The sequence below is a fragment of the Pithys albifrons genome, chromosome 5, assembly GCF_047495875.1.
Source record: "Pithys albifrons albifrons isolate INPA30051 chromosome 5, PitAlb_v1, whole genome shotgun sequence".
NCBI lineage: Eukaryota > Metazoa > Chordata > Aves > Passeriformes > Thamnophilidae > Pithys > Pithys albifrons.
Window position 1 is genome coordinate 9,868,775 of NC_092462.1, and position 20,197 is coordinate 9,888,971.

At 42.1% G+C, this 20,197-nt stretch overlaps 1 protein-coding gene across 6 annotated transcripts in view; it reads right to left on the minus strand.

Moving 5' to 3' along the window:
- Positions 1-20,197, minus strand: part of WDFY3 (WD repeat and FYVE domain containing 3) — a 173,113-nt gene that overhangs the window by 119,197 nt on the left and 33,719 nt on the right. For all 6 annotated transcript variants that reach the window (XM_071555657.1, XM_071555655.1, XM_071555658.1 and 3 more), the window contains exon 2: positions 17,514-17,608. The gene's annotated coding sequence lies outside the window, so the exon portion shown is untranslated. The remainder of the gene's footprint in view (positions 1-17,513; positions 17,609-20,197) is intronic.

Consider the following 20,197-nt stretch of genomic DNA (forward strand, 5'->3'; position numbering starts at 1 on the left):
AAATATATTGTTCACAAAAGCTGAAAGACTTTCGGTGATTTAATTTTGCCAGTCCAAATACAGTGATATTTGCTCTGATTATGATAGCAGATTTCCTATGGAAATAGAAGGAAGAGAGCTGGGGGCTCTGGGAGCTCCAGTGTTAGGGCCAAATCTCAGATATGTGAAAGTGAATAATGAAAGTATTGGACTATGTTGCTACTTTGTCCTTTATACATATTTTGACTGAGGTTTTCTTTTTTAGCCTTAGGCCTGCAAAAGAGGAAGCAGTACATCTAAACCTTTTCCTACAAACAAAAAAGATGTAGAACAAAGGACATTCCTATTCTACTGTGAAAGCATCTGCAGAGTCTTCACAGGCAGTTACAACCAGCAGACATGATTTGAATTCAACATTAAGGCTTGGCAGTCTCCTTAATGCCAACAATGAAAGGGTTCCAGCATTTCCAGTAATAGCCAAGTCACCTGTTCACAACTGCTTGTTTACAGCACATGACAATCAAACACCCTGCTCAGCAATTAACACACAGGTGACGAAACACCTGTCTTGTTATTCTTTGTACAGCTTGAATTTGGTCTGACCCTGCACATGCATTACAGGACAGTCTTAAATTGCACACTCACTTCCTACAGTCCCTGAAGGGCCTCCTGCCTCTCTGAGCAGATGCTTCATAAGCAGCTGCCCAATATTTAGCTACCACATCCCTCTGATACACCTGGGTTACTGCAACAAGGACTGAAAGATGGAAGGGAGTGTCGACCTGCTGGAAGGCAGGAGGGCTCTGCAGAGGGATCTGGATAGACTTGAGAGATGGGCTGATTCCAGTGGGATGAAGTTCAATAAGGCCAAGTGCCTGGTCCTGCACTTTGGCCACAACAACCCCCTGCAGCGCTACAGGCTGGGCACAGAGTGGCTGGAGAGCAGCCAGGCAGAAAGGGACCTTGGAGTACTAATTGACAGGAAACTCAACATGAGCCAACAGTGTGCACAGGTGGCCAAGAAGGCCAATGGGATCCTGTCCTGGATCAAAAATAGCATGGCCAGCAGGCCCAGAGCAGTGATCCTTCCCCTGTACTCTGCGTTGGTGAGGCCACACCTTGAGTGTTGTGTTCAGTTCTGGGCCCCTCAGTTCAGGAAAGATACTGAGGTGCTGGAGCGGGTCCAGAAAAGAGCAACAAGGCTGGTGAAGGGACTGGAGCACACATCCTGTGGGGAGAGGCTGAGGGAGCTGGGGTTGTTTAGTCTGGAGAAGAGGAGGCTCAGAGGTGACCTCAGCACTTTCTAGAACTACCTGAAGGGAAGTTCTAGCCAGGTGGGGGTTGGTCTCTTCTCCCAGGCACTCAGCAATAGGACAAGGGGGCACGGGCTCAAGCTCTGCCAGGGGAAATTTAAGTTGAAGAGCAGAAAAAAATTCTTTGCAGAGAGAGTAATCAGGCATTGGAATGGGATGCCCAGAGAGGGGGTGGATTCACCATCCCTGGAGGGTTTTAAACTGAGATTGGCCGTGGCACTGAGTGCCATGATCTGGTAAAGGGACTGGAGTTGGACCAAGGGTTGGACTTGATGATCTCGGAGGTCTTTTCCAACCCAACCGATGCTATGATTTTATGAAAGGCTGCTCTGCACACCCAGCAATGCGTTTCCTCACGGATTCTTCTGTCCCACTCATCACTGCCAGATCAGAATGACTCACAACTAATAAACCAGCTTATTTTCACAAACCTGCCCCACAGCACACACAGTGAACACACACACCCCTTATGCTAAAATCAGTGATGTTTAATAATCTGGATATCTAGCTGAGGATACTTTGGGGAGCAGCTCATCCTATGTGGTGTTTTGCAATACTTGAATCTTTCTGCTTGCTTGCCTTTTGTCCCTTAGAGACCAGCTGATGTCCTTCTCTCAGCTTGTGATCTCAAAGCCAAACACCCAGTACACAAAGGATGCAACTAGAGGGCAACCCCAAAAGCCTCAAGAGGAGTTTTATGGAAGAGACAAGGCCAGAAACTGGTTCTTTCTTCCCTGCCTTGTGTTCCCTCTTCCAGTGTGGTGTGTTCAGCTGCTGCAGCCACACATTCTTTACAAAATGGCCCTGATGAGTCACATCCCCCAGCAGGTCCACTCTTCATAGTGAACCTGTGAGCTGGACATTCCAGCTGTTGAAGCTTTGGCTTTTTTAAGCTGAGGAAGAAATCAGAAGTTATTCTGAAAGCTCACACTAAGCAAGTGGAAGCTCTGTAACACAGTCTTACTGTGACAGGCACATGGTTTATCAGCAGGGTTGAAACAGTTCAACCTCCTGCACTTCATCTTCTGCTACAGGAGATAAATGTGACTTAATGGTAGTTGTGCTCTCTATGAACTAAAACTAAAATAAGACATGCACAAAGGCAGTAACAATATAACCACTGCTCTTGTAACAAACATTATTGTTTTCTCTTAGTGGTAGAAGCAGAAGTAACTCCATGGGAAGAGCAATGAAGCAAGCAGAGAAGGTAAGGCACAAGCATCCTTACTTAAAAACCCTTTGTTTTCTTCCACTGGCTCTCAGATGGCTGCGCATTTCCCCATGAGCATAAGTGAAGCTGACCTATTTCAGCATCTCTGATATAAAGCCATTCCCCAAGTTCTTCATTTTCTGTTAAATTTATATGAGTATCCCACAAGATGAACCCAAGAGATTCTGAAGAAACTTCACTGGGGTTAATGCAAAGTGGTAACTTCTACCCTCCAAAGTATTTTAAGTCAGTTACTGACTGTGAGTGGAAAAATGATCACAAATTACACTACAGAATATACCAACAACTTATTAAGCCCAAAAACAGATTCTGCATGAAAAACACAACACATACACTAATCATTAGCACAGGTTAGAATATATTAATGTATGGGTAGTACTACTAGAACTATCAAAAGAGTTGTAAAGAAAAAAAAAAGCAGACAGGCAGAAGCTGCCTGACACACTCATTTTCACAATAACTACTGCAAGTCCAAGCTGTGCATCTAGTTCCAAAAGGGTGTTATTTAAATAAGCAGCTAGGTAATTATCTGCTTTGTAATTACAGTCACAAGTGTCTCCGCAGGCACTAGACTGGCATTACATCAGCAGCTTAGCAGTGAAACAGGACTCAGCTTCTTTCTTTGCAGATTATAATGGGACACCAGCACACACCTCCACCCCAACTATCTCAGAAAAATGGAATTAGTCTTCTTGTTATAATGAATCACAGAAGTCCATTACTATCAGTAAAGTCCACACCTGCTATTTCCCTTCTCATTAGGTCTGTTATTTCTTTCCTTAATTGCAGATTCCCTACACATGTAGTTAATACCAACATTCTGAAGATGATCATCGATAGGCACAATTCAAAAGGGCATTGTCTGGCCTTCAAAAGAAACAACAAAGAGCTGTTACTGGCTAGATACACATCCATTTGTGCTTAGAACCAGCAGGAATAAAATATTCTCTTTGTAGACAAAAACATCAGCAGGAGGGGAGGCAAAGAACACAACTACTTCCTGCCATTCCACCACCACCAAACACAAAACAGCTACTTATACACAAAGAAAATCATGCACAAGGAAGCTGTGCTGCTGAAAAGGATGCCATGAGCTCTCCCTGACAGACTGAACTAGCACACCCTCGTTTGGGGAATATCATCTGGTCCCTCTAGGACAGGGCCTGAACAAATCCAGTGTGTTGCCCTACTTATAAAAGTGCCTGTTCCCATACTGTGTTTCCCTCTTGCTGAGCAGCTGGGCACCTGGCTAAAACAGGAACTATTTCATTGAGAAATCCTCCCAACTGGAAAACACCATAAACTCTCACTCCAACTTTTGTATTGCAAACTATTATTAATAAAGGAAGGTGAGCAGGCAAAGATTTGCAAGGTCACACTATTATTTCAGGGTCATGACTTATGTATGTGCTTTACTTTTGCATTGCAATAATTGAAAACTTATCTCAAGGAACCTTATGCTTTCATCTAAAAGCTTAAACTTCCCTTTTCCAAATGAATATCAGAGTGCAGAGGCCAACCTAATGAAATACTGGTTTGTTTCTACAGGTTGAAGAGATGCTTACAGAGGTGTCTCAGTTCACAGGTAAGGTCCAAACCTGAGAATTCAATGCAATTATTTTTTGCTTTAATACCTCCAAGAATAAAAAAAAAAAAAAAAAAGAAAGAAAGAAAGAAAAGAAAAAAAAGGCCTGCTATCCTAATTCAGGACATGGTTTTTCCTGTTCTCTGAACTCAAATCAGATGACAGCTATAGCTACAATTCCTTTGTTATTTGCAACATTAGAAATGCTATTCTTATGCTCAACCTGACCTTCATGCCTTGAAATTGCTGCAAACAAAAATTCTTTATGCTTCAACAAATATGAAGAACTTCAGTAACTGGTTAGTGAGAAAGATAAAGATATAGAACATGGACTATCAGTCTTCTTTGCAGGTTCATTTCCCACAAATTATTCATGATAATGACACACACTAGCAAGTGCTGATAGAGTAGATTTCCTGTGGTTTGTATCCTCCTGAAGGTTAATGTTTTATATTCAGTGTAAAAGGACAACAATTAAATAACAGTGATACTTTTGACCTATGCTGCAGGGATGGAGGAAAGCTATCGCTAATGACTAATAATGCACATATTTCTTAATTAGTATTAACTTAAATGAAAATGACCTTTAGTTACATCAACTTCTTGAACTTCATTTTCTTCAAATAAGGAAATAAAGTCCTGCTTTTGACTTCTTCAAATAGCCTATTCTGTTCCTGACTTACTAGTGTAGAGCTTATATCTAGAAGATAACCCTCGTGAATTTGCTAATGCTTTAATTAATAACCTCAAAATTTTCCCAAATTACTTGCAGTACTGTAACAAAGTATTTCCAAGCTACAAACGTTTCTTCTGCCATCTCCAAAAACTACAGCCTGTAAACCAAAATACTGACTCCTACTACGGCTGAAAATAACATGTAGTGCTTCTCCAAACCACTGTCCAAGTTGCATGAATTTTCTTTGTTTCTATTTCCATGCCCAAAAAGCACAGACAACTCCAACATCCCCAGTGCAGACCTACCATCCATTTTGCCCTTGTGACTGAAGAGCCTACTTGGACATCACATTTTAGTGCAATAGCACAGAATGGCAGTTTCCCAGCAGGAAGGTCTCCTGATGCACATGTGGAGGCGAAAAATGTGATTACAATCATTGTTCACAGACAGCTGGGAATGGTGTTCAAAACTCCTAACTTCATAGAATCGATTGGGTTGGAAAAGACCTCCGAGATCATCAAGTCCAACCCTTGGTCCACTCCAGTCCCTTTACCAGATCATGGCACTCAGTGCCATGGCCAATCTCAGTTTAAAAACCTCCAGGAATGGGGAATCCACCACCTCTCTGGGGGGCCCATTCCCATGCCTGATTACTCTCTCTGGAAAGAAGTATTTTCTGATCTCCAATTTCAATTTCCCCTGGCAGAGCTTGAGCCCGTGCCCCCTTGTCCTATTGCTGAGTGCCTGGGAGAAGAGACCAGCCCCCACCTGGCTAGAACTTCCCTTCAGGTAGTTCTAGACAGTGATGAGGTCACCTCTGAGCCTCCTCTTCTCCAGACTAAACAACCCCAGCTCCCTCAGTCTCTCCCCATAGGACTTGTGCTCCAGTCCCTTCACCAGCCTTCTTGCTCTTCTCTGAGAAGATGGAAGAGAAAGAAGAAACAAGTTTGTTTTACAGAGAGCAAGGACGAGACAGTGCTCAAGGAAGCAAACATGAGGGTCACTTTCTCCTGTGAAAACCAAATCAGTCCACACTGCATCTAGAACGTGATTTTTCGTTGCACGATGATAAATTTGCTTCCTACATCTTTATTTAGCACACATTATGATCTGCCACCATCACCAACACAATTCTTGGTACTGCTTTTCTTTAAGGAAGCTTTTAACAAGACTTAAGGACTTCCACAATTTCAGCTCATTAATAAATTGATAATCAAGCTACAGAATTGTAAATGCCCACAATGCAAACTGCCAGAAAGCTCAAATAAAGGCTCTTTAGACTGACCACACATTTAAGGTTTCCACCTTTGTATATTCTACTCTACATCTTTTTCAACTACAATGAAAGATGAATTTTTATTTTGTCTTGAACTACCACACAGAATCATGAGAACCAAAAGGTGAATCTGCTCTTGTAAGTATTTGAACATCCACCAGTTGTTTAAAAGCAGCTTTGGAAAAAGGTCAGGGAAATTGACTGAGTAAATTTCATTTTTCAGAAGTGAAATAGCACGTAATAAATATTGCATCAACATCCAACTAGGTGGTAGAGAAAACCTTATCTTTGAGGTACCTGTAACAGTATACCCAGTCCTTCATCTCTTCACAAAATAAGACCAAGAAATACAATCCAACCCTAAGGCTACCCAAAATCCACATTTATCTGCTGGGTTCTACACAGCTTCAACTCTGAATTTCAGTGCACAGTCTTAAACAACCTCAATCTGCATGTAAGCACAGATCTGATTTCCAAAAACCAGTCTGGGCTTGCTAGCCATCAAGGAAGTCTGAAATCCCATACCTCAAACTGTTCTCACTCCATGGTATCTCCTTAGGTTGGAGAAGGAAGGTAATATTTGTGCCAGGAAGAGGTTTTAAATGATTTGTGCAAAGCAAAACATATTGCTATTGCAGGGCTGAGGACCAAATATAACTCTTCAGGTGCAAAAGAAGCCTTTCTGCTTTACAAGATGAGGAATGGTCAATTTAGAAAATAAATAAATCTTGCCATGTTTCATTAACCCTAATCACAGGTTACAGTACAGATCCAAGTACTGGCTCCATACAGGTATTGGGTTAGAGAGGAGACACCTTCATTAGCAGGTTCAGGTGGTTCAATCACAGACATCCAGGCTCCCAGAAACTATTTGCTCATGCTTGTGCAATCACACCACTGTGGCATTTTTTCCACTCCTCTGCCTTGTTCCAATGTGGGCTCAAAGCTGGCAATGCAGCTCTGACTGCTCAGAGTCTGAAATAGTTTTGGACACACAATTCCTCCTGTCCTTCGAGGAGTGCAAAGGACACCATTTGTCAGAGAAACACGATGAGTGAGGAGACAAAAATATATGTAACACAAAAATCCTGGTAGGCAGAAGCAAAGTCCCACTTGGCTGGAGCAGACACAGAAGATGACAAAAATAAATTTCTCCACTGACAAGTATTTTTGGAACACTCATTTACAGGAAGATTATGCCTGGTAAGTTAAAAGGGTTTGGACTGAGAGAATAAAAACTCTAGTTTTCATGTTACCAGTACACCTACATTGTAAACACAGCAGACCACTTTTGAAATTAGAGTTTACCAGATTGGTGTCAGTCTGGAACTCAGTAACTGGACTCGTGTGTGATGGGAATGATCCCCATTCACACCTGCCAGCTGGCAAGACAGCAGATAAGCCAAGGCATATTATCCTGCAAACCTCAATACTGCTATAAACACACACAGCTGAAAAATATATTGAGGAAGAGCAAGTACCGAAACATGTTCCGGTTTTGAACACATGCTGGAAGAATTGAAACATCTCAGGAACATTGGCACCTCAACAAAACCATTCAGAATGGAGGAATCAATCAGAATATTACACCAGAAGTTTATAAAGCTACTAACCTATGCAGTGTCAGGAAAAATATGAAGAATACTATAAAGAGGAGTAACAAATGGTTAAAAACCCCAAACCAAAACAGAACACGCTATTTGCTTCCCCAATATTCTTGGAGAACAAATTCTAATTGAATTCTTGATATGTTCTGTGGCAAAGTACCTTGAGCATTCCTGAATGCTGGTTTTCTTGTTTTGTTTTGGTTTTGTTTTGTTTTCAAAAGGCCTAAACAAACTGATTTGCATTAATTGGACAAACAGAATAATAGTTACAGCCCGTTGGGAATAGAACAGAACTGAAATTTTAGTTTGCCAACCTGACCTGCATGGTAATGACCAAACCATGCAATTCAGGAGAGGAAATGCTGCTAAGAAGCTCCTGATAAACAACAAAAAAAAGGGGCATGAGGGGGTGAGAGGGGAGCAGACACATGAAGAGAAAACCAAACAAAAAGAAAACCAATCTGGGATCTGAAGAGACAAGCGTGTGTGCTTGGCTGGCATGCAGACTGCAATAAATGTGGAGGGGGAAAGCACTGTTCCAGAGGGTGGCTCATGCATTCGCAGTAAACAAGCAAAGTAAAAAAAGCCTTCCTGGAAAAGTTACTGCATTAGAATCAATAATGAAACAATGAGCTGTTATTAGGAACGGGGAAGAGTGCTTTGGGTGGTTTGCCTTTCCAAGTGGGGGGGTGGGGATGTGGTGGTGAAGATGGGGAAGGAAACCCGTGAACTTGGAACAGGGAAGAGCCTGCACATCCCAGCAGGAGGGCCATGCACAAAGCTCTGTAGCTCCAAACAGCACATTCAGTAACGACAATAGCGAGTCTAAGCCCAGTTCTGATATTTAGCTGAAAAAGCCACCAATTTTTTTTAAAAGGGCCCTGGTTTTACACAAAGGGGACCCCCATTTGTGGTGGTGGTAGTGATTTTATTTCCCATTAGCAATCTAGAGCATGAACTTCCTCCAGCCATGTAAAACAGCCATCTATATACCCAAAAGAAGAAAGTTTCTTCTGCCTTTAGGAAATTTGCATATGAAAGAGCAGTAAGCAGAAGCCTATTACCTGTAACATTTGTCTCCATAGAGCTGCCCTTGTTTCTAACAACATGAGTAAGAAAAACAACAAAGTGATCCTACCAGCACATGTTTGGCTGATGTAATAAAATTCCTTTCTCTGCTACCATCTAGTCAGAAAGACTGCAACAAAAACAGCAGTGTATCAGCATTTAAATCGGCATTAAACCCTGAGCACAAACGCTTGTTTATTTCTGCAGCAATAGGAAGTAAATTAATGTCTTAAGCTGCATGTTCATAGTATTCCTAAGTACAAAACAAAACAAAACAGCCCAAGACCTTATAATTAGCAGTTCAGGCCAGAGATGAATGGAGAAGCAGCAGAAATACTTGCACACACATCTCGACAGCATTTCAGACAACAACAGATATCTTTCAAATACTACATTATTCAATTGTCTGTTTGCACGCAACAGGAACTTGCTAAACTGGACCATTCCCTGCACATTCCTCAGACAGGTCCCTCTACTAACACCATGGGAAGCTCAGCACCATGAACAGTCACATTTAATGGACTCGTCTTGAACTGACTTTTCCTAGATGGAGTTCACCTACAGTGAAACTAGGATGTATTTGGAAAGGGCTCTCCCCACGTGGGTGTGCCCTTCCAGCCTGCACAGTGAATTTTTTAGGTGAGGCACAGCATGCACAGAACTGGCCCCACCGTTTAAGTCCTGAGGTCCATCTGTCACGGCTGAGCAAGCTTGGACACTGACAGGGAAGTCCTCGGGGCTGTCACAGCACCCAGTACTAACCGGGGCTGACCCTGCTGAGCGTCCGAGATGTGACGGGATGGGATGGCAGGGAGGCATTGAACTGCCAGGGGATGGTCCCCACTGAGACTCAAACTCAGGACCTTGGGATTCAGAGTCCGGAGTGCTCTCCTTTACACCATGGGACCACCCCAAAACTAGGATAGTACAAAGACATCCACAGAGCTCCACTGGAATCAACTGCTACACACCATACAGCAGAGAATCACAGCAACATAACCACTGAAGTTGTAATAAGACCTTTAAGATCATCAAGTCAACCAATAACCCAGCACTGCCAAGCCCACCACTAAACCATATCCCCAAGTGCCACATCTACACATCTGTTAAATACCTCCAGGGATAACGATTGAAGGTCACCATCACTTCCCCAGGCTGCCTCTTCCAGTGCTTGACAACCTTCTCTGAGAAAAAATTTTTCCTAATATACAATCTAAACCCACCCTGCCACAACCTGAGTCCATTTGATGGCTAGTGATAGAAAACTGGGAAGAGTGGCTGAAACACTTGAAGGCTGTGCTGCCATTAAGTGGGACCTTTATAGGCTGCAGAGTTGGGTGTGGAGAAACCTAATGAGGTTCAGCAAGGGCAAGTGTAGGTGCTGTGCCTGGGGAGGAGTAACTCCAAGCACCAGCACAGGTTGAGGGCTGATGGGCTGCAGAGCAGCTCTGCAGAGAAGGGCCTGGGAGCCTTGGTGTGTGAGAATGAGCTGGCAGTGTGCCCGTGCAGCCAATGAGATCCTGGGGTGCCTTGGGAAGAGCACAGACAGGAGGCTCAGGAAGATGATCCTCTACTCAGCCCTAGTGAGGCCACATCTGGAGTGCTGTGTCCATTTCTGGACTCCTCAGTACAAGAAAGATGAGGAGTTACTGGAGAGGGTCTAGCAGAAGCCACAAAGATGATGAGAGGTCTGGAGCATCTCTGTTATGAGGAGAGACTGAGAGAGCTGGGTCTGTTTAGTCTGGAGAAGAAAAGACTGAGAGGGGATCTCATTAATGCATATAAATATCTTAAAGGTGAGTGCCAAGAGGATGGTGCCAGACCTTTGTCGGTGTTGCCCAATGACAGGATGAGAAGCAATGGCCTTAAGGTAAAACGCAAGAAATTCCATCACAACATGAGAAAGAGCTTTACACTTAGGGGGCAGTGCACTAGAACAGGCTGTCCAGCGAGGTCATGATCACCCTAAACAAAGAAACAAACAAAAAACCAAACACCACAAATACAAACCTGCAAAGCAAAATAAAACTGCAAACTTTTAAAGCAATACTAATTGCTCAAATGAATGCATTCTTCAAGTTCTCTGATCAAATTTTTTTTCCAATGTTCACTGGCATAATTATGATATGACTGAACTGGGTGTAGATATTCTTGGACATTAAAGTTGGTGTGTCTCATACAGGGACAAAGTTGCAACGTTTTAAAAAAATCCATGCTTGTTTAGATTACTTTTCATAGCCAGTAAAGAGGTTGGTGTATTTATTATTTACCATAACTACTTTCAAAACTATTTTTGTTTTTCTCTTCATTACTCATGTTCTAGTCCTGCTTGGCAAAAATGCCAAAATAGTTAATAAACACCTTCTCAACAGGAGTTTGCAATGTACTACAGGATTAAATAGGAGAGTTAGAAATCCTCCAAAAAATTAACTTCTTTTATTCAAAGAAAAATTGAAGCCTATAACACTCAGAGATGGGGAAAATACTATTTTAATCTGATCAGTTCTTCTCCAACTTTGTTAAATTTCTAAGAATATTGTGTAACGTAATTGGATAACACACTTGCTTCACTACTACTGCAGAACTACTGCACTTGAGAACAGGCTCATATTAGCTGTATTTCAAAAACTATGCATGTGTCACACTGAAATCAGTTATTTTCTTCCTTAGGTGGAATGACAGATGCAATTTACCCATTTTTTACTTCTTTCTGTGCAGCCAACAACCCAAACACAGAAAATTGTGCATTGTTACTTACATTATTCAAAATATCACTGTATTTTAACTAAATCTTAGTTTGTCATTTTGTTGTTTCTCCTATACCATCAAGTACAACTCCAGAAGAGCCTGACAAGAAAAACTACAACCTCACACAAGCCAGTCATGTAATAAAATTCTAGTCTAGGGGGAGAAAAAGTACCACACAAAGAAATAAGAGTAGTTGGATTCATTTAGGTCTCATCCTACCTTGAACTCTTGAAGTTCAGCGCAAGCATCTTAGCTTTCAAATCCTCTCCTTGCAAGATACTACTAATAGGAGTGAGCAAATTCCTCTCCCCACAAGCCAGTGCCAGCCCTTTGTTAGTAAACATCCTCCTGGCAGTCAGCTGGACCTCCCGAGCTTTGCGCCGCCATCCCCCAGCGCCGACTGTACCAGTGCCCAGGCGGGTGTGACTGTCAGCAAGGAGCAGCTGGTCCCTCCCAGGGGATGAAGGGAAGGGATCCCTCCTCCTGCCCTGCAATGCCCCGGCCACAGTAACTGATACAGCTGCTTTACAAAGAATAAGTCAAAACTCACACAAGCGACACAACAAGATGAAAAACTGTATACTCCAGTAAGAAGACATCTGGTCTGCAGCACAGACACTGCAAGTGACAGGGATGCATCTCAGCTTACAAATGAATTTGTAAGACAACATTTTCCTGCTTTACTTATCTCATAGAAAAGTCAGTATGTTTCAATTCCCGTTACAATAGAACTAAACCTTCTAGAAAAAAAATAAAAGTGGAAGAGACACTCCTTACTAGAAACTGTATAGGATACAATGTGGATTTTTTTAACTTTTCTGACTTTTGGGGTTTGTTGTGGGTTTTTTTCTTTTCCCTCACAGTGTTGACTACTCTAGCTTGCAATGCTATTTTCATGCACAGCACCATACGATCTAGAATTGCCAGGTGTTTTAATAAAAACAACTATTTGGAAGTGGTAGTATTTTCCAAGGAGATGCATTATCAATAACTACAGGCACTCACATGTTGAGTCTTGCCACTTTGCTTAGACCCTTTCCCCAGTAATAACCAAAGGTACAGAAAAAAAATTTGGACTGAAGTTGTTGCTCTCTGAAAAGAATTCTCACAGTGCCACAGGAGGCTGCTCAAGTGACTACAGTGGACACTGCTTTTAACTAAATTTATCCCAGAAAAGAACCTGAACATCCACTCAACAAGAAGTGTGGTAAGATATCCAGGTCTGTAACAGGAAAAAGTTCCATCATCCGGAACCGTGGAGCAAAGTAGTGAGTATAGCACTTTTCTCATGCAGGTGTTACAGGGGTGGCTTTTTTGTCTCCCCTAAGGCGACCTGTTACCAACACTGAGGAGGAACAGCAGTTCTAACATGCTCTCACTGCAATACAGCCAGATGGCAGCCCACTTCTCCACTATTATTTCCTCACCTATAAAAATTGCTGCACATCAGTTTCATCTCCCTGCATCTACAGGACCTTGCCTTTGAGACTTCTCCCAGGCAGCTTTTTAAAGTTAAAATCAAACAAGAGAAAGGTCTAAAACTAGGTTTACTGTGCCTCCAGTTTGTTTCAATTCATGAGACTAAAGAGTCTTTCCAAGGGATTGTCTAAGGCTTGCCTGCCTCAGGCTATCTCTTATCAGTAGTGGCTCTTCCAACACCCTCAATTTGGGACAGAAGATGGGGCATGAAATATTCACAGCATTCTTGTTATTCCAATTACACCACTGGTGCACCAGGTCTCTGCTGCTAAGGTGTATCTACTATCAACTTCATTTGTGCTTTTGCTAGAAAAACATTTACTGGGATAGCAAAGAGAAAAAGCCATACTGCAAGAAGTCAGGAAAACAGCAGCAGGGACCATGAAACAGAGCAGCATCTCCACAGAAACAACGTCAACAATTTTTTCCCCTTGCTATGCTTCACATCATTAAGAGACTGTGGCATCACCAACAGATAGGAACATGTCAAAGGGAGTTTCAGGCATTAATCTATCACCAGCAAAAATTACTGACCCAGTGTGAAATATTGGTGTTTACCTCTAAAGGAGCCAGGAAATTAATCTTTCATGATAACCTGACAACTACAGGAAGTGCACATTGTATACAAAAGCCTGGCACACAAACATCCCTTTCTATCACAGGGAATTTCAAACAAAGCAGTATGTCAGACTTCCCTAACACCATCCCAGATGATAATTATTTCCACATTTCCTACCTTATTCTACAAAAGCTCTTAAAAGATATGGTCGCTCCTCCCTACTCATGCACTTTCTCTCTGCGGCAAACTCAAGAAAATACTATAAATAAATAAACATTAGGGCAAAGTTCTGCACGGAAAAAGGCTTGAGGTACTGAGGGAAGCTCTGGTAACTCCTCAAGCAACATAGGAAAACAATAAAGAAGTTATTTTTCCCTCATGTACATCTTCAGCAAGCCAAACAACAATCCACAACATGAACACCTCAAACTGCTTAGAATCATAGAATCATAGCCAAATTGATTTCAAATTGCACTTATGTCTCTCTAATTTTTTTCCTTCAAGACCTAACTAAGTCCCTAAACTCTTCACGAGTAACCAGCCCTTTCTTCAACAGTTGGTAAGCTCTGCCTTTTCCCGTGATTTCCTTCAGGATCTCCCTGTGCAACCAAGCTGGTCATCCTCCCCGCCAGCTTGCCTTTCAGCACACTGGGACAGCCTGTTCCTGTGCACTCAAGACTTCCTTCTTGAAGTACATCCATCCCTCCTGTACCCCCATATTTTCAAGGATTGTTTTCCAGGGTATGCTCCAAACCAGTCTTCTGAATAGGCCAAACTCTGCCCTTTGGAAGTCCAGCATAGAAGTTTTATTGATGTCCCTCCTTGCATCCCTGAGTATTGAAAACTCCACAGTCACTGTGCCCCAGACAGCCTCCGACTACAACATCTCCCACCAGCCCCTCTCTGTTTGTAAACAGCAGATCTAGCGAGCCCCACCCCTCTCCATCCCTGCCCTTCCACCCTTCCTGAATCTCAGCCAACCACTGGGACAGCAGTGAGTGTGCTGGATGGTATACACAGCAATGCAGGAAGGCAAGAGGGGCTGCAGGAGCACTTACTTTTCATTTGAGCAGCTGCTTTAGCCACAGCATGGAGACTAAGCCAAGGGAGGAAGCCCCGGTACTGGGTTCCCAGCTGTGTCTGTTGCTGTGCTGTGGGTGGAAAGGCAGGGGATGGCTCTGTTAGAAGATGCAAGAGCAGCTGAGTACCCAACAGTGCCCAACCTTCTGCTCCCCTCTGGCACAAGAGAAAAATCCTGGGACTTTCCAAGAGTGTTGCTTACCTTCCACATGAGTAATTCAGTGATGAGCCAGGACCCCAAACCCAGACACACCACTTCTTTATGGCAACAACCACTTCCACTCAAGTTCTAGGTTTCAGTGCTGTAATTCTACTAAAGGACAGAAAAGTACAACAAACTGCATTGTGAGTGTTGGAAGAGGCCATCCAACTCAGCAAACTCAAATTAGTTAGGTTATATACACTGACTGAGGTACTGTATTATAACAAATAGACATTTGGTGAGCCAGGCCAAACAAACACACACAAATACTTGGCCTACCCCAGTTACAAACAACTTCATATAAATCCTTTGTGTTGCCCATACCTTCTACTCCCAAACTTATATCATCTGTTTGTTTTGTAAGTAGACTCTCCTCCATGGATCTCTACTCATGGATGCCATTATTGACAAATCCATGCATGGCAAGCTGCTAGGGAAGCCTACTTCAAATGCCTTTCCAAGTGATCCTGAATCCCTGTTAACTGCTTCAATGGGTCATTTTTAATGTACTTTCCTCTTGCAATATAGTAATTTAAGGAAGATCACATCAAAACACTACACATACTACATTCAAAGAACATCCTTCAAAACCATATACACTTTTATCTGTATCACTTCTATCCCTTCCCTTCCTTATATATTAATATAATTCATCTGCCAAGGAAGCAAACTAATCAGTTTGACACAATTTTCTCCCTGGCAAATTCATGTTGGTTGGTTGGCTGTCTTCCCCTGTCTCATTATCTTCTACGTGCACATAAACTACATCAAATGTCTTCCTATTATCCACGTAGCTTCAGGAAAGTCGTGCAACAGCTGGAAAGAAACTCAACACAGCCCCATGGAGAGCTCAACCAAATCAAATGTCGCAGGCTCAGTCCTGAAAGGGATGAAACCACAACAGTGCTATCCCCAAGCCATTAAGTTCTGCCAGTTCTTGTATATCCCTGGAACTGGAAGAACAGGATGCATTAAGTTCCAAGGAAGTATTTCCTACCTAAGTATCTGAACAGCACACCATGATACTGATAAGAGAATCTTCACAGATTCACAAAATAGTCTTCATTCAACAGTCTGCTTGAAATTTTTACTAAGTCAAGACAGAGACTAACAAGAAAGGAGATGAGCCTTTCATCTCTTTTACTGTCCCTAAAGTAGAATATATACATATAAAAAAGAATCTAAACACAATAGGTTGAAGGGAGTAAGGTATTTTCTATGAAAGTAAAAAAAAAAGGCATACTTCTATCAGACCCCCCTTGTGGACAGGTTTTTTGATTTTGTTTTTGGTTTTTTGTTAATAAATAAAACATTGAAACAAAAGCAGCAGCACAGAGCTAGAAGGAAAGTATTGATGTTGGAATGCAAGATTTCAGATGGAAGGATGTGTTTTGCGATTTCTGTCTTTCTGAATGCTTTTGTTAGAAAAGATAACTCCCCTTGAACACTCAACAACTCTCAATTTTATACGAAATAAGGATGGTGAGAACATATGGATAACTAAAGCTTTCGATAAGAAATGGCACCATTTACAAGAGTAGTTGTTGAGCTCTACACGCCTCAAAGAGCACTGCTAACTAGAATTTCCTTCTCTAATGTCTTTTCCCACTGGAGTCACCTCTTCACTTTCTGTGTCTGTGACGTGCTGCAGCCCTTTTTCTACTATGTTGTTTCTCTTTTTGCTCCAGAAGGGTCTCCTAGCAAAGGGTGTTCTAGCAAAGCTTTGACATTACTCTTCAGGAGCATCACCACACACAGCTATGCTTTTAAAGTAAGCTCACAAAGATTAGAATCCTTTAAAGTAACCAGACATTTAATAGATTTTATCTCAACTGTTCTGTGGAAATTTACCTCTTTGCTCAGAAGCACTTCAACAGGCCTACCCCTTCCACTCCCTCTCCCACTACTTCATTAAATTTTTCTTGCTACATTTATTTTTCATCAGCAAAACCAAGCATTACTGGATTTGATAGTTATACAAGCTTTTTTTGACTTCACTAGTTAAGAAGAAATCCATTGGGTGATAAATACACTTAATCCTCTTTAGCTTCCCAAGAAACGTGAAAGCAAACTAGATTGGATATTCTACTTGCAAGAAGAAGCCTCTTGTAGGCCATAGGATTTGTAGCAGGGCTATACAGCTATTGGGAAAAACACTCACAGCAATCAGTATATACAGTTGTACATAACCCAAGGAAACCAGGATATAATTCCAAAATCAAGTCACTTGAGGAAGAAGTAGAGATAACATGACCTTTATGTGGATACAGAATGGACCTTTCCTAGCCTGTCAATTCTAGTGAAGAGCAGCAGCATGCTCCTCTCAAAAGTAAAGATGAGAGACTTTACAAACTCAAAAGGAATCATCCATTATCATCTCACTATTATGATCATTCTCACCCTGTTTTTTTAACCTATCAGTTAAAACCTCCAAGTGTAATGCAGCTCATCTCTGAGCATGCATTGCACCCACACAACTTTCTGTGACCACCCAGCGATGTGTTTCCACAGCATCTACACAGATAAACAGAATCCTAAATTTTGTTTGGGTAGAGCAATTTTAAGCTGACTGCATTCTGACAGTGCCTGAATTAACTCTCTTTCTGTGACAGGCAAATGAACTGCTTCACACAGAATTTATTGAAGAGTGTGCCAATTACAAATCAAAAGGCAATTTCCACAAAAGCTCTTCAGCATTCACGTCACTAACCTCTACAGCATTCCTGGGATCAGGGCAAACAGCTTCAAGAGAACAGGGCCCATTCCTTTACGAGGTTTCTCTTCAACACCAAAGCCGCTCTCTCACTAGGGAAAAGAGAAAAAGGTTAGAATATAAATGTGACAATAAAACCACAGCGCTTTGCTGCTCTGAAATGGAAGAGCACCGATTCCTATGACAACTGGACTTGCACAAACCTAAGAGGTCTTTTAAATAGCTCCTGGAAAAGGAACTGTAACAAACTATAAACCAACACACAGCAGTGAGCTTAAATAAGCATTATCTCTCTACTTAAATGGTACTCACTGAGAGCACATGAACTGCTAAAAGAGTTAATACAAAGTGCAAGCCCGGTAATTAACGCACTGACAGCCCGTGAACAGCAAGAGCATCCCTCAGAGGAGCTAAGTGATTTCTCATCATTACAGCAGGAGAATAAGAACTAAGCTGCATTGACCCCAACCCAGCTGAGCAACTGTGAAATTCTTGAATGGGCCTGGCTTTCCCTGGTCTCTTCCCTACTCTGACTCTTTTTTCATATATTCAAATATTCATATAATAGAATCATAGAATCGATTGGGTTGGAAAAGACCTCCAAGATCATCAAGTCCAACCCTTGGTCCCACTCCAGTCCCTTTACCAGATCATGGCACTCAGTGCCACGCCAATCTCAGTTTAAAAGCCTCCAGGGATGGTGAATCCATCACCTCTCTGGGCAGAGCATTCCAATGCCTGATTACTCTCTGTGTAAAGAATTTTTTTCTGCTATTTTAATTTCATATATTCAAAATATTCTTAGAATTTGCATGTGGACACACAAGCCAATAAGGGGCACTAAGTCTGAGCTCACTTGGGCATGATTCTATGAATCCATCATGGTGACATTCTCCAGCTAACCCAGGGCAGGTGGCAGAGGCAGGAAAACCAGCACTATTCACTGTAGGACCTGGTAAACAACTATGTGAAATGCTGCACCTTGGTTAATTAGCCATGAGATGGCAGACCTCTGATTATTTTAGCTCTGATTTCCAGTCAGCCCCATTTGGCACCAGTAGTACAGGTGTTCCTGCAGTGTGGTGCACTACACAGTACAGGGCACAGTACAGACCTGAAGTATCTGGGGAAATTATATGATACAATCCCCATCATTTATTGCTTTATTATTTTGTACAATAAAGGGAGGAGGGAAGATACGGCGGGGTGGGGGGAGGAATTGACACAGGTAAAAAAGGCAGCACATCATCAGGTACTTTTGAAAGGCTTTGTGAGAGAGATGGCACTAATATGAACATCTTGCTCAGAGAGGTGTTGCAGAGCTTAAAACAATAAAACATTTCATTACTATGTTGTTGTCTGCAATAAAAACTTGCTGGCAAGTGCAAGAGTTCAGCATTAACAACTAAAACAGAAGTTCTCTTCTGGTTCTCTCCTAACTCCTTCCTCCATGACCTTCTGCTACTCCTTGTACAGCGATAGGAAATCAATTACCAAAATATGCCATTTGAGGCTCTTGGAAGTTTGTAAATTGTTTATTTTGTTGTAAAGCTAAGGGCCCTTGTTTTTTGAGTGAAGCCTCTTTTTAGAAAGAATACTCCTATTTTAGTCTAGGAAATTGGTAAATCATCTCAGCAACGAACGGGAAAAATACACTAATGCCCACCAGTACACAGGATGATGGGCTAACAATTCAATTTCCAGAGGGATCCATCCACTCAGGCACTTAATGTGTTCCCCCCATTAACATTCTCAAGTATCTTTGCTCCTTCAGCTCACTACCTCTCCTACTCCCAATCTTCTCAGGAGATTAGCTCCAGAAACCCACCTGCAGAGGTCAGCACAGAGAAAATAAACCAGACCAGCTCAGACCAGCAGGTATCCCAGAATCCAGTCACAGTGCCACTGCCCCAGTCCCCATGAGCTGTGCAGTATTGCAGATGCTCCTCTGCCAGTGTGAAGGTCCAGGCTCATACCAGGCCCAGGCTGCCACACAGAGCCATCAAGCCCAGAGAACCACCCTACAGTATCCTCACCATATTCAACACAAGCAGTCCCTGGAAAGCTTTTATACTCTGCTCCCATCTGTCTTGTCTCCCCTCACTTTCACCTGTTCATGGGGAAAAATACTGAGTCACCAACCAGCACCAAATACTGCGTGTGTGCACAGGGTGTGAAACAGTAGAAACTGGACTATGGAACTCAGAAATACAAGAAGTAGGGTGAGCACTTTTATTTTATCTCTACAGAAGCAAATAAATATTTAAACTAGGAGGATAAACAAACGGGCCTTTTGTCATAGAAACAGTTACTGGGACGAGCTTGGCACCAAACCTTAACACAAACAGGGAATTGCAGTCTTGGCTACTTCCAACTACATTTTACTTTATTAAGAACTTTATTATATAACCAACCGCCTCTCAAGTTCAAAATAATAGATTTTTATATTTAAATACAGACAGTGAAGGTCGTGGTTATAGACTCCAAACCAGATCAGTCTGTGATTGTGTCAAACTTAATTAACACTTACTATATTTGCAAAGCTGAAACGACCAGTTACATACACTACAAGAACTCAAAACCCACAAGCTTACTTGAGCAGAAACTAAAGGGTAGTATCAGCATCTTTTCCAGATAAAACTGTAAAAAACAACATTGGGAAGTACAACCCTGAAGACAGC